Source organism: Meriones unguiculatus, chromosome 10 (genome assembly GCF_030254825.1).
Source record: "Meriones unguiculatus strain TT.TT164.6M chromosome 10, Bangor_MerUng_6.1, whole genome shotgun sequence".
Classification (NCBI taxonomy): domain Eukaryota; kingdom Metazoa; phylum Chordata; class Mammalia; order Rodentia; family Muridae; genus Meriones; species Meriones unguiculatus.
The window spans coordinates 47,830,983-47,845,806 of NC_083358.1; the positions used below are offsets into that span (position 1 = coordinate 47,830,983).

The 14,824-nt window shown below is 39.5% G+C and overlaps 1 protein-coding gene across 10 annotated transcripts in view; it reads left to right on the plus strand.

The window, feature by feature from the left end:
* The window catches only part of Lrrc7 (leucine rich repeat containing 7), a 688,618-nt gene that overhangs the window by 280,966 nt on the left and 392,828 nt on the right, over positions 1-14,824 (plus strand). The window lies entirely within an intron of this gene.

Consider the following 14,824-nt stretch of genomic DNA (forward strand, 5'->3'; position numbering starts at 1 on the left):
AGGTGATTTTTCTAATCCAAAAGCTTTTTTTCGGTCTCTTCTCGTCTGCTACTAAAGTTCTCAATCATACTTTACTTAATATGTTATCATTGAGTTCTTCAACATCAGACTTCTGTCTGTATAATATATCTGTTAAATTTCTCATTCAGATCATGATTTTACTGATTTCATTGAATTACCTCTTTTATTTCTCTTGCATCCGGAAAAGTCTTTGTAAGAACACTGCCTTAAGTCTTTTCCTAGCTGATGGCCAAGCTCCTTGTGGCTTAGTATTTCTGCTGTTGCTATGTCAGTGTCTAGTAGGACAACTTCCTCTTATCATATTCAGTAGTTTTACAGGAAAATGTCTTTGGAAAAAGTCTCAGGTCAACTGAGGGAGTGCATGGTCTCTGGTTTTGTTAAAGTGCAGTAGTACAATCTCTGTCTCATGAGATATCCCCTATATAAGCAGTGTGTGTGGTGATTACTGGCCAGGGCTGCAGAAGCTAGTGGAATTGGTTGTAAGGCCAAAATGGGTTTAGTGGCAAAGTTTTATTAGATGGCCCACACTCACGTTTTCTTACAGTAAAGAGATTTAGTTGAGGTCATCTATATTAGTGTCTGCTAATACAGTGTCTGAACCAGCTGCAGTCAAGCGCAGAGGCACTGTGTTCTAGGGCACAAAAATTATGGTATCTGAAAACTACCGTGATACCTGTGATATGGAGCAGGTTCACCCTTCTATGTGACAGATATAATTTTCCCACTAGCTATGGTGTTGGGATTCTTCCCATTAGTTCATTCCTACTAAGGAGGGACTGTAGCTATAATCCTGGAGAGCAGGATGCAGACCTGGTGTGGTTCCTTGAAAAACAGGGCATTGCTTGGCCATGAACATCCCAGCTACAGCTGTTCCTTTGGCCTGCACACCAAAAACACATCAACCACTCAAATTAGAGAAATGGTGTGCTTCCAGACACTTGTCCTCAGGAGACCAGAACTATGGGCCCAGCCCAGGAATGGCTGTGACTGCGGAACATCTTGGAGCAGAAAGCTGCAGAGGCTGGTGTTTCCTGAAGAGGGAACCGCTTTGGTAGAATATCTAGTTTCAACAGGGCCCAGCACATAGAATCTTGAGTCATGGGAGTGGGACATAGCAAGGATCCCTTAGAAGTAGTGCAGCCCTGTGATGTTCAGGCTGCTACTGAGCCTGCCTTCAGGGCTGGAGACCTGACAGTTCTCCTTGCAGTATCCACAGTGTTAACAGGAGCTTCTGGGTGGTGGGGGGGCAGGGAGGGTGCTCCTGTTTTATTTCGACGACAACACCCCTTCTGGTACTGAGTTGACCCCTAAGCGTGGATAAGTAGTGCTAGCAGGACTACCCCCTTCTCAGTGGAGTCAGCCAGAGCCCCCCATCATCCTTCTGGTAGCACAAAGCCTTACTGCTTTCATTTAGAAACTCGTGATGGAAATGCACAGTTGTTTTGGTCCTTTCTGTTTAGGGACAGCTAAACACCAGGCTCCTCCATTTGGACAGCCCGCTGAATCTTAAGTATCTTATTATTATCCACCTGTAATGTCATTTTAATAACTAAATAATATTCTATTAAAAGTGCATTACATATTCATTTAAGCAATCCTCCATTGCTTCAAGTTAAGCTTTTCTGAATTTCCTTTGCTTTTAGAAGCAGTCATATGTGACTTTACACGTGTTTAATTATAGACAAGTTTTCAAGGTTAAAGTGTGATGCAGCCATGATCATTCAGGCCTTTACAGCCATTGAAGCAGGACACTCTCCCCAAGCATGGTTGGATACCACAAAAAGCTAAAATGATACGCTCAGGATGCGAGGCTAAGCACTGCACTCAGGGTCAGCCGCTTTCGACCCAGAGAAGAGCATGTCTGATTGCATGCGGGTTGATGCCCCAGGTCCCGCCTCTGAGAAAAAGGTATCGGACGGGTCTGATGCTCTTTGGGTGGATGACACCTAAATGAACATCTGTACAAAGTCCCAATTTATTTCTAATATCAGAGATCAGACCTCTACTCTTGCCTGATGCATCTAAAACAAAAAGGGGGAACTGTAGAGAGCTGCGGAATGCTATGCCTTAAAGATGGAGCTGGTTTCCGCCTTCCACCTTCCAGATGGTGAGTGCTCTCTGTCACGAACAACTCCATAATTGGCTAAGGCCGAGGATCTGGCTTGCTTCCGTGTGTGTGGACCTATCTGCATTGCCCCCGTGGCACGCCTGGGTTGGCTACCCAGAGGCTATTTAAGCTGTGGGCTGGCTTTCCCCGGGGTCCGAGGATTGTTCAATGTTCCTGAATAAACTGCATTGAAAAAAAAAAAAATCTTTAAATAAAATTACAGATGGGAAAAAAAAAAAAGTTGTTGATTCAAGTAAAATATCTGTATCAGTGATTTGAACTCTTCCTGCCTACTTAATTCATGGTCTCATTATCAATATATTCCTACACTTTACTCTTTTTAAATGTCCAGTTTTTGTCACTATAGACAAAATGATAATTTATTAAAGTTACATGGCTGAATAGCAAAACAAACAAACAAACATTGTGATAGTATTTTTTTCTAAATTTTCTAAATTTTTCAAATCTGCTAAAAAAAGTCTTCATATAACATTTATCTATTATTTCTCATTGCCATCAATCAGCCACACTACCTTTCTCTCTCTTAGATGCAGACATTATGTCCTTACGTATTTAAATATTTCATGTGACCTTGAAATAAATAGAATTTGTATTGACACAGCACCCATTATTGGACCTAAGAAAAATTGTATTATTTCCATATTGTTCAATATGTACTCAAATTCAAATTTCAAATTGCCCCAAAAAATGTATTTTGGCAGTTTTGTTTTTAATCCAACAGTGTTTATACATTATATTTAGGAATGGTATCTTCAGAGTCTTTTAGCCTGCACTATTCGCCACCTCTTGGGAATGCATTGGGTCTTAACCAGTCATCTTTTCAAGGCCCAAGTTGATAGTTTTGTTCTTCATGTCCTTGTCATCAGATTAAGGTTATCCATTAAGCCATGATTGTTACATTATTCATCTTTTGTATTTCCAATTCAGTCATACCAGAAGACATGCAGTGCCCATATTTTCCATATCTGATGCTAGGAATTATGTGCTCATTTGAAGTGTGAAAATCCTGTCTCTGATTGCTATATTAGCAAGTATAATAACATATGTATTTCAGCCTTAGGAGCTCTCTTAATAGGATACATATGTCTCTTCAGTGAGAATTGCAAAATGGGTACAACACCTCATATTCCCATATTGCAGTCACAGTCCTTGTGAAGTTTGCCCACAGTCCTTCCTCTCTCCTTTCCATTTCTTTTTTCCTTACCTCACTAATCACCACTATGGATATAAGATTTATCTGTAAATTGTTTTTTTTAATCTCTGAAAGCAAAAAGTTCATCATAAGTCTAGTTTAATCTTGAAAATCAATATGATGAAAATAGTGCTGTCACAGAGAACACACATATTTAATAATTAGCACAGTTTTGATATATTTTTAGAATACTTTGCACTGATTTTATCAAGAGAAGAGGATTTGGGTGAGCACACATTCCTAACTTATGACTAAAAGAAAATTACTATATACAATAAATATATTCCCACAGAAACCCTCCACCAAGTATACAGACTATTAGCAATGTTAAAAAACTTTTCATTTACCATGTGTAAGGCAATAGTTTTAAATTCTAACACTATAAAACAAATGAGCAACAGCACAACAAAACCCAAAGCAATCCATTTAAAATAAGGATCCATGCATGGTATTTGGTTGGAGTATGAGTCTCTGGGAAGACCCCTGTGTTCAAATTTCTGGTTCTGTTGCTCTCCTTGTGGAGTTCCTGTCCTCTCCAGATCTTACTATTTCCCACTTCTTACATAAGATTCCATGCACACTGCCTAACAGTTGGCCATAAGTCTCAGCATCTACTTTGATAGTCTGCAGGGCAGAGCCTTTCAGAGGTCCTCAGTGGCGGGTTTCTAGCTTGTTTCCTGTTTTCTTCTTCTTCTGATGTCCATTCTCTTTGCCTTTTGGGATGAGAACTGAGCATTTTAGTCAGGGTCCTCTCTTTTGATTAGTTTCTTTAGATGTACAGATTTTAGTAGGTTTATCCTATATTACATGTCTATATTAGTGAGTATATACCGTGTGTGTCTTTCTGCTTCTGGACCGCTCACTCAGGATGATCCTTTCCAGATCCCACCATCTACCTGCAAATTTCATGATTTCCTTATTTTTCATTACTGAGTAATATTACATTGTGTAGATGTACCATAATTTCTGCATCTATTCTTCAGTTGAGGGGCATCTCGGCTGTTTCCAGCTTCTAAAATTAAATAAATAGATAGATAGATAGATAGATAGATAGATAGATAGATAGATAGATAGATAGATAAATAAAATAAGGATCCAGACAGAGTGCTCTGCTATAGTCATTCTAATCTGAATTTGTCTTGGAAGAGTTAGTGAATACAAAAAGAAAGCCAAGCAAGTAACTGGAGTAGACACCTAAAGAGAAAAAAATGCAGAACCTACTGATGACATAAAATTCTAAGACACTGTTTAACAAGAGTATCAAAATTACTAAGAGAATACAAGAGTAAGAGGTGTTATCGTAGACAGGGTACATATATCACTAGTTTTCCTCTACTCTAAGAGAAAGTATATAGAAACTCAACAGTAAACTATTTTATAAAAATAGCAAAACCATCTAGAGTCCAATAAAAAAAAATCACAAAATGAGGTCTGAATAAGTAAAGGAAAAAAAAAAACTATGTTTGAGGATGAAAAAAATATCACTTTCCAGCTTGATGTGGTAGTGCACACCTTTTACACCAGCACTCTAAAAGCAGTGACAGGGGAATTGCTATAAGTTGGAGGCCAGCCTGTCTCACATAGTGATTTCCAGACTATTCAGGGATATATACTGGAAACCTTAATTAGATAGATAGATAGATAGATAGATAGATAGATAGATAGATAGACAGATAGATGATAGATACATTCATGCATACATCATAGAAGCCTATCCATGTTCTCAAGGAAATATAAACATTTTATACAATTAAAATAACAACAGTTTTAATGACTGCAAAAAAAGGAACATAAACAATCATTTAAAATTCTCTGAAGGACAATTACTCAAGAATGGCAGGAAAAGAATGAAAAGGGAAATTGCCTGAAACTTTTGAGAGTAGACATTGAAGGAAAACAAAAGTTATACAGTTTGGGGACAATAACTGATAGAGACAATTGCTGCCATGCCTGAAAACCTGTTTGACCCCAGAATTGATTGGGTGGAAAAAGAAAACCAATCTACTCCACAGAGTTGTCCATTGGTCTCCACACTGAAACCATGAAGTATTTTTGCTCATGCACACACACACACACACACACACACACACACACAGGAGCACACATGCACACATACACAAACACACAGACAGTCAAAACTACAATGAAATAACTACCTGATCTGTTTTCATTCTTGTGATATCTGATTGCTTTCACATGCCTTTAATCCCAACACTTGTGAGGCAGAGGCTGGTGGATCTCTGTGAGTTCGAGGCCAGCTTGGTCAACAACAGTGAGTCCAGGACAGCCAGGGCTCCACACAGAGAAACCTATCTCAAAAAAATCAAAACAAACGAACAAAAAAGTTTTATTCTGTATCTTCTGCATTTACTAACTCATTTTGTAGTATTTTCATGCCTTAAAAAAACAAAGAACTACCTATGATTAATTTTTGAATATTTTGAGGTCTTACAAAAATATAAACTACTTAATGTTTTCCTCATATTTTAACAGTAACTTGTCATATTTAAATGGCAGTGAGCCATTTCACATCATCAAGATCCTGTTTTCAAAAATCATCCATTAATGCTATGAATTCTCTTCCAAGGAAACAAAATACTTCTGAGAAAGGAAAATATCTATGTAGAAAGTTACAGAAATTGTTTACAAATTTTAATATGAATGTCTATTCTGTCAATAAGAGAGGAGCACAAGCCATAGATAAACTCAGATTCCATAGTCATGCCACTCCTTGTTTTAATCTGGATTCGACTCATGAACTCCTTTGGGGACTCAGTTTCTTCATTTCTTTTTAAATGATAACTTTTTTCCTTAACACAGCTATCATGATTCTTGTCACAATCAGTATGGCTCTTCATCTTTGTCATCATCAGCCTAGAGTTTGAAGCAGTCAGGTTGTATGCTAAGTTCTATCATTTGCAAAGTGGGGATTTTACTCAGTCCTCTTCCTGGATTTCTTACTTCTCTGCAGCAGTCTAGGAATTCTGACACCTATGCCAAATTCAAACTCTTTTTTAATCAATTAATAATTATTTAATTATTTATGATTAACAATTAATTGTTTAATTAATTATTTGATTATTTATTACAATTTATTCACTTTGTATCCCAGCTGTAGCCCCCACCCTCATCCCCACCCAATCCCTCTCACTCTCCCTCTTCTCTTCATGTGCCCCTTTCCCAGTTCACTGATAGGGAAGTTCCTCTTCCCTTCCATCTGACCCTAGCCTATCAGGTCTCATCAGGTCTGTCTGCACTGTCTTCCTCTGTGGCCTGGTAAGGCTGCCCACTACCACAAAGGGGAAGGTGATCAAAGAGCCAGCCACTGAGTTCATGTAAGAAAGAGTCTTTGTTCCCATTACTAGGGAAAACACTTGGACACTGAAATGCCATGGGCTACATCTGTGCAGGGGTTCTAGCCTATCTCTATGAACGGTCCTTGGTTGGTGTATCAGTCTCAGAAAAGACCCCTGAGCCCAGATATTTTGGCTCTGTTCCCCTTGTGGCACCTCTGTCCCCTCCAGCTCTTTCCATCTCCTCCTTCTCTCATAAAATTCCTTGCACTCTGCCCAAAGTTTGGCTATGAGTCTCAGCATCAGTTTTACTACTCTGCTGGGTAGAGTCTCTCAGAGGCCCTCTGTCATATGCATTTCCTCATCTGTAGTTCACATAAGCATTGTTGGTTCCCTTAGAGGCTGCCTTTTCTGTGTGATCCACATAGCTTCACCTAGTGTCTGCCAGCTACAAATGAGATGAGTCTACTGAAATCTTTATAGGGCTGGAGTCCTCAGTATCCTACGAGTCAGGACCCTGGCTTAGCTCTGTTCCCTTTCCTTTCCCTGTAAGGGCAGTCCCTGACCTCCTGTCTCTAGGGTAAGAAACCTCCCAGCTGTCTTGCACACCTTTTCACAGATCATACAACAAAGATTATTGTACAAGCCAGCCACCTTGTGGGCAGGTCTCTTCTTAAACAGGTCATCTGTTGTATCTTTGCACTCCAAGGTTTTCATACCAAGAATTTTGTAGCAAAGACATAAGAAGTTGAGGAACATTAAACATGAATTTACTCTTTTTGTTTCTTTTTCAGTTTTTAATTTATTTTTAACTTATATATTCACTTTACATCCCAAACTTAGCCCTATCCCTCCTCTCCTCCTGGTCCTATCCTCCCACCCTTTTCCCCATACCCACTCTTCCCTTCTCACCAGCTCCCTCACCAGTGCACCCCAGCATATCAAGTTACATCAGGACTGAGCTCATCCTCTTTAATTGTAGCCAGGCAAGGGAGCCCCATTAGCAGGAAGTGACTGAAAAGCAAGCAACAGAGTCCATGTCATAGACAACACCCAGTTCAACTTACTAGGAACCCACATGAAGACCAAATTGCTCATTGGTTACATATACGTAGGAGACCTAGATCTAGTCCATGCATGCTCTTTGGTCGGTGCTTCCATCTCTGTAAGCCCCAATGGACCTAGCTACTTGACATTGTTGGTCTTTTTGTGGGGTTCTTGTCCTCTTCAGGTTCTTCTATTTCCCTCCTTCTCCTCCCCACCAGCTCCACTCCTCTACAGAACTCCTTGAGAGAGCTCTTCCTAATGCTTTGCTGTGAGTCTCAGCATCTGATTTGATCAGCTACTGGTGGGGCCTCTTAGAGGACAGTTCTGCTAGGCTCCTGTCTGTAAACATAGAAGAGTATCAATAATGGTATTAAGGGTTGGCTTTATTTCATGAGGTGGACCTAGGTTGGACCAAGCAGTGGTTGGACATTCCCTCAGTTCCTGCTTTATCTTTATCTCTGCACATCTTGTAGGCAAGGTAAATTTTGGGTCAAAGGTTTTGTAGGTGGACTGGTGTTCCCCTCCCACTCCTTATAAGCCTTGCCTGGCTAGAAGGTGGCCTCCTCAGTCTCCTTGTCCCCTGCTTCTAGGGAGCTCAGCCACTAGAAACAACCTAGATGTCCCTCAGCCAAATGATGAATAAAGAAAATATGGTACATTTGCACAATAAAATACTACTCAGCTATTAAAAACAAGGAAATCATGAAATTTGCAGGAAAGTGGATGGAACTGAAAAGGATCATCCTGAGAGAGGTAACCCAGACTCAGAAAGACACACATGATATGTACTCACTTATAAACAGATATTAGCCACATATTACAGGATAAACATACTACAGTCCACAGACCCAAAGAAGCTAAGTAAAAAGAAGGGATCAAGGAAGGCCCTCCTTGAATCTTATTCAGATGGAGAAATAGAATACACAGCAGAAGGGGATGAAGAGAGGGAACTGGGTAAGAGAGGGTTATGAAGAGAGAATAAGGGAGAAGGATCAGATGTAGGAAGAGTGAGGAGGGGAAGGGAGAGATCTTGGAGGGGAAAAAAAAAGGAAAGCAAGGGTAGGAACATCTCTGAGAGAAGCTGGAGACCTGAGACAGGTAGGGAGGATATAAGATGATAAAAGTGTCAGCTGGAGCTGACACTCCTTTTAGTTTTTTGTTTGTTTGTTTAAGAAAAGGTATAAAGACAAGTTTAACTTAAATCAAGTGTTGTTTACAAAAATCTCAATATTTTTATTTTACCAATAAAGACTCGAGAGCCAGATGCCAGATGCCTGCTAGCTCAGAGAGACAGAGAAAACACCCATCTGATCTTACTCTTCAGTCAAGGTCCCAGAGAGAATTTCTCCTTCTCCCATTCTGTCCCCAAGACCCTTCAAACTGAATTTCCCTCCCTTATACTTCCTCTTTTTCTATCTGTCCTCTTGATTTCTCCTTACTGTCTATGGTTTTTCCTTATCCTCTGTTCCCTTCCTGCCACCTGCTTGCTTGTTCTGCCTCTTGACCAATGATTGACTTTATTTAATCCTGCTTACATTATTCAAACAACGAACTCTTAGATTGAAGGTGTGCTTGGGTTGAGACACATCACAACTAAAAACAGATTTTTCCAGTAAATTATACAGTCTTGGGGTTTACAGTGTGATCAAATATCCTGCAACAGTCATTACTTACTTCAGTAGGCTTTATTTTTCTCTTTGGAGAAAACTACTTTATTTTTTTTGCCTCGACTTACTGGAAACTCACAGGTGCCAAATGAACACCAACGTACCTATAAACAGCGCTCTGTATACTGCTGAGACCACAGATGAAGGAAAGTGCGCTTCACCTTCATGTTGTTGGAGCGTATGTCCTGGGGAAGTAACAGGCATGACAGAGCTGGGGGTTAGAGGATCTGATCATGTGGACCCTACATTTGCCCCTTCATCATCTGTTTCATGCTCCAAATATGGTTCGCATCAGCCTTTGAGTATTTTATAGACTCTCTGGAAATGAAACAAATTCATATAAAGGGCTTTTGTCTGAAAATTTTTCCTTGACTTTCTGTTTTGGATTTTATTGTGAACTCAAGTTCCCAAGCAAATTGAAACCTGTAATTCTAAGTATTATCTGGTTTAGTGTATGCAGTGTCAGTTTAATTCATGGACTTTTGTTATACTTATTTGCTTAGAGAAGGAAAACAGCACTCCTTTGAGAGAGGGGGAGACCATTTTTGTTTAAAACAATATACAGGGAAAGGGCATTTTAGTTGTAAAGATAAGCCCCCAAACCCCAGGGATAGTTTATATGAAAGAAAAGGGGCACAGAGGCACAGAAAAAGCGAACTGCTTTACTTAACAAGCTACCAGAAATTACAAATTTGAACCTTTGCAGTTTGAGAAGTAAAATGTATAAGCAAACCCTGGGGACTCATGAAAATGTGGAGAAAGAAAGAGGTTCTTGAAGGACCTTTAAGAATGTGGTGGCTTGCTTCCATGTATGTGGACCTATCTGCATTGCCCACGTGGCACGCTGAGGTTGGCTACCCAGAGGCTATTTAAGCTGTGGGCTGGCTTTCCCCTGGGTCCGATGATTGTTCAAGGTTCCTGAATAAACTGCATTGAAAAAAAAAAAAAAAAAAAGAATGTGGAGGCAAGCAGAGCCTAGGAAAAAGATGTCCAATAAGAAATCCCTTAGGCAAGAAAATCAAACTGTAATTATGCCTAAAATAGCAGATTTTAAGTTACCATGTATAATGCAAAATTTCTGTGTAGAAAAATAAAAGAGGGTCAAGAGAATAGCTTAAAGCATCATAGCAGAAGTTGGTCACTATGGCAACCAGAGGAATGATACAGTATTGGTGGAAAAGAATATTTCAGATTAGGCCAAAGAGAAAGAACATCAAGTTACTTCTAATGTGTAGTTTTTTCCAATTTGGAAAATGAAAGATGAAGGGTAGCCAGTTGGGTTAGAAATTATCATGATAGGAATCATATCGTTTCCACCATATGGTACTAGCAGAAGACAGGCTAAAATAAATGTGAGCACAAGAATTAAAGATGTTAATCATGGAAGGACACAACTAATGCTTTAAATAGGTCTAACACAGCCTATCAAGAATATTCCTAAATCCAAGTGTCAGAATGGCTGAGGGCTGCTTTTCATCAGTCAAGCCATCTTGCCATCTATACAATGACTGAAGCTGCATAAACTCTCAAAGAGCATGGGACTGTGTTTAGACTTTCAAAATGTCAATTAATGTGCATGTAGGCTTTTGTGTTTACTTTTTCAGTTATACTGAACAGTGTTTATATTTATCTTTGAAAAAAGAAGTCAGCTATTTATTGGCTAACTGGCTGAATGGCTAATAATGCTAGAATGCTAGATAATTTGTAATTCATTTAATTTGATAACAACCAAGTTACCAAGATATCAAGTTGTATTTGTGTCTGTCTGCATGTGTGCATACATGGCTCTCCTCTCTCTCTCTCATTCTCTCTCTCTCTTTCTCTCTCTCTCTCTCTCTCTCTCTCTCTCTCTCTCTCTCTGTGTGTGTGTGTAAGGCAGAGAGCAATGTCAAATCTTCTTTAGTCATTCTCTACCTCACTTTTGGCCTCACGGTCTCTAACTAAACCTGAAGCTCTCCAATTTGGGTAGCTTGACTATCCAATGATACATGGGGACGTATATGTGTCTGTCCCAACCCCCCCCCCGTCTCCAGGGTGATAGGTGTGTGACATGTGCCCCGCTTTTTACATGAGTACTAAGGAGATCACTTATAGTTCAAATGCTTCCATCCTTCATGCTTTACCCACTGAGCCATTTCAGTCAATTCCTCAAGTTATAATTTGTCAAAAACAAGTTTAAATTGTGCACAGTGGTGGCTATGAATTGGGTCATTCAAGATGTTAATCACTACAGAGAACACTGTATTCTGGTTTCTGCTAATAAATAAGGAATTATCAGGAAAACTGAATTCAATGTATAGCTATAGTAGAATCAAATTGTATCTACCCAATGTTCATCTGTACGAGCACCATCAAAAATAAAGATCTCTCCTTCAGGGAACCACATAAGCAAACATGAGCAAAGGAAGAGCAGAGACCCTACCACCTGTTAGTCACATAGGGTCTGCAGGCACAGCTGGGGCTTATACTGCAGTTTTAATGTGGCTTAGAACTACAGAGACTGTCAGCTATACTTGTCCCTACATGTCAGTATTGAGCAGCAGCAAGGCTGTAAAGAGGTGACTTAGGTCTTAGGAGAGGCTCTGCTTCCTGAAAGTGGGTTTACTTACTGGAGTCAAGACCTCCTGCACCCACCCTCTTACATCATCTCTCAACCAGATAGCCCCTTTCTGCAAACCCAGCCTGCTTTTCCTCATTCCCACAGAGCAGACAGCAACAAGAGGCCATCTCCAGGAGCAGCATGGCAAGATCAGACATTGGGCTTCCAAGTTGGGTACGAAGAAAAATCTATTTATTTTTTATTTATTTTTATTAATTACAATTTATTCACTTTGTATACCAGCTGTAGCCCCTTCTCCCATCCCCTTACAATCCCTCCTTTCCTCCCTCTTCTTCTCCTATGCCCCTCCCCAGTCCAATGATAGGGGAGGTCCTCCTCCCCTTCACTCTGACCCTAGTCTATCAGGTCTCATCAGGACTGGCTTCTTTGTCTTCCTCTGTGGACTGGTAAGACTGCCCCCCCTCAGGTGGAGGTGATCAAAGAGCCAGCCCATGAGTTCATGTCAGAGATGGTCTCTGTTCCTATTATTGGGGAACCCTCTTGGACACTGAGTTGAATTACCAACCACAGGTGCTCTGCCACAGTAGAAAAAAAAAAAAAAAAGCTAAAGCTAAAACTTCTGTCATCATGAAATAAAGAGATCTTGTGTGGGCCAGGTATATTGGAGATTTCTTGTGCACATGGAGGCAGAAGTCAGGTGTTGTCCACCATGTTTTGTGAGACACGGCCTCTCATTAACCTGGCCTTGGAGGAATGGAGGGAGGCTGGCCCTAGGGGCTGGCCCCAGGGATTAGCCTAGCTGTGTTTCCCAACTTCCTAGGACTCAGCAATCAAACTTGAGTCCCTGGGCTTTAAAAGCAAGTGCTTTATTAACCAGGAAATAGCTGTATTTAATCTTACATATTTTATTTTTGAGTGTATTCAGTACATTTATAGTAAGTTGTCATCAGAAGATATTTGTGCATGTTAAACGCATGTATATAAATATTATATGGTATCTCAGCAACTATTTATTAAAAATTTGGGGTATGAGGCTCATTTATTTAATAATGTTTGACAAGTTTTACTTTCAAGTTAACCATTCATAGATAAAAGCATATTTTGAAGAATTATACTATAGACCTTCATTGTATAAATCTTTCTGAGTAAAAATATTTTTAGCATAGTACCTTCAACTGTCCCAAACATGTCCCTACTTTTCTCAAAGTAAAATTGTAACATATCAAAGTATATATACAAAACATATGTGCAAAATATAATTGTCATATATATCCTCCAAAGCCACGCCAAAAAGCAATGGTTTTTTTTTTTTTTTTTAAATATTATGTGTTCTTGTTTGTGAAACAGAAAAGTACTCCTGGGTCATAGATTCACTAAGAAAGATAATAGATTCTACTGAGAAAAAAACCAAAGTGGGAGATGGTTGTGTTTAATGCACCCTGGGAGTGTTTTATCTATAACATAAGTTTTACATTACAAGAAAGGATGGTTCATCATTTAGGTGTCAGCTATATGTGATGCTTAGCAATGTACAGAAAAGCTCTGAAAGTTCCTGCCTTGATTAGAGATGAGAAGCTAAGGTCACAAGCAGTCCTCAGACTGAGCTCTGCCATTCATCAGAAGCCTAGGCTCTGCTTTGAGAGGAAAGGAGAAAGCCTTCAGCCTGGGGAAGGTGATGAGCTTTGCTAAGGGAGTGACATGTAAACTGTAATAAAGTTGAGTGATCAATATTTCTCCTAGTTAAGGAGACAATGACAATCCTTCTCGGCAGAGAAAAATGTTTTGCAAAATTATAGAAAATGAGGGGGCTTCCCACTTAACACCAGCCAGGAAGAGACTGGCAGCTTTACTAGGCAGGATCTAAGAAACCCAACTGAAAATCTGTGTAAGTGGGGGCCACAGGAAAAGTAGCACCACAACTATGCTCCAAAGAGGACAGTCACATTTGCAAGTTTGACTTATTCTTGACATGAAGTGGAAAAGACAGAAAATAGAGAGTGGGGAATGCTTCCCACAGCTGAGAGGAGGGGTGACAACTGATTGGTGAACAAAGATGGCAGTATCTTAGAAGGGTCAGATTTGGGGAGAAGAAAAGTGAGGGCATATGTAAACTCTGTTACTTGTCAAAGAGCAGTGGGAGCCCTGTGGGTGGCAGTTAGTGTGGAGGCAAAAATTCATGGGGGAAAGTCTTATGAGAATTGAAGTAGAAACTTTAACACTAACAGAGAAGCTATGTTCTGTTATCGTTTAATTTAAAGTTATACTATTGCATGCACGTATTCTATTTAAAAAATGAAAATTATCTCTAAAATGATGAAATAGACTGTTTCTTTTGTCCTACTTATATTTATTATCTTATAAAATAGTCCAAGAAAATTTATAACTCTGAAATAAGCAGAAAGACATAATAAATATATTCCCTGTACAAACTAAGAGAGCTGTCTACATTTGAAGCGGCAGTAGGAAAGTAAAACTTGGGAGTATTTTTCTCTCCATTTATGCATGCCTGGCAAGTACATTTCCATTTAAGAAACCAACTAGGAATTAGTATAGAAAAATGCCATTTCAGTCCTCCAAATACTGCAATTTAGCAGTTATCTGATGATTATAAGGCTTTCTTATGATAAATTCTATCCCTCCAAATCAAGCTCAAATAGCAAACTTCCAAACAATGCCATTTGGATAATCTACATTCCACTGGAACTAAACCTGAGAGTGAGGCTAATTATTAACATGAAGTAGTAGTGAAAGAGCTTTTTCCGAGGAAGCATGGAGAAAGCATGTATTTACAACAGATGGGACAACAATGACAGAAATAAAGAAGCAGTTCTGCCCAACTCTAGCCTACTGAGCAAATACATCTAAATAATGTTACTTACAAAAACAGGAGCAACTTATAGGCAGCTACACTACTTC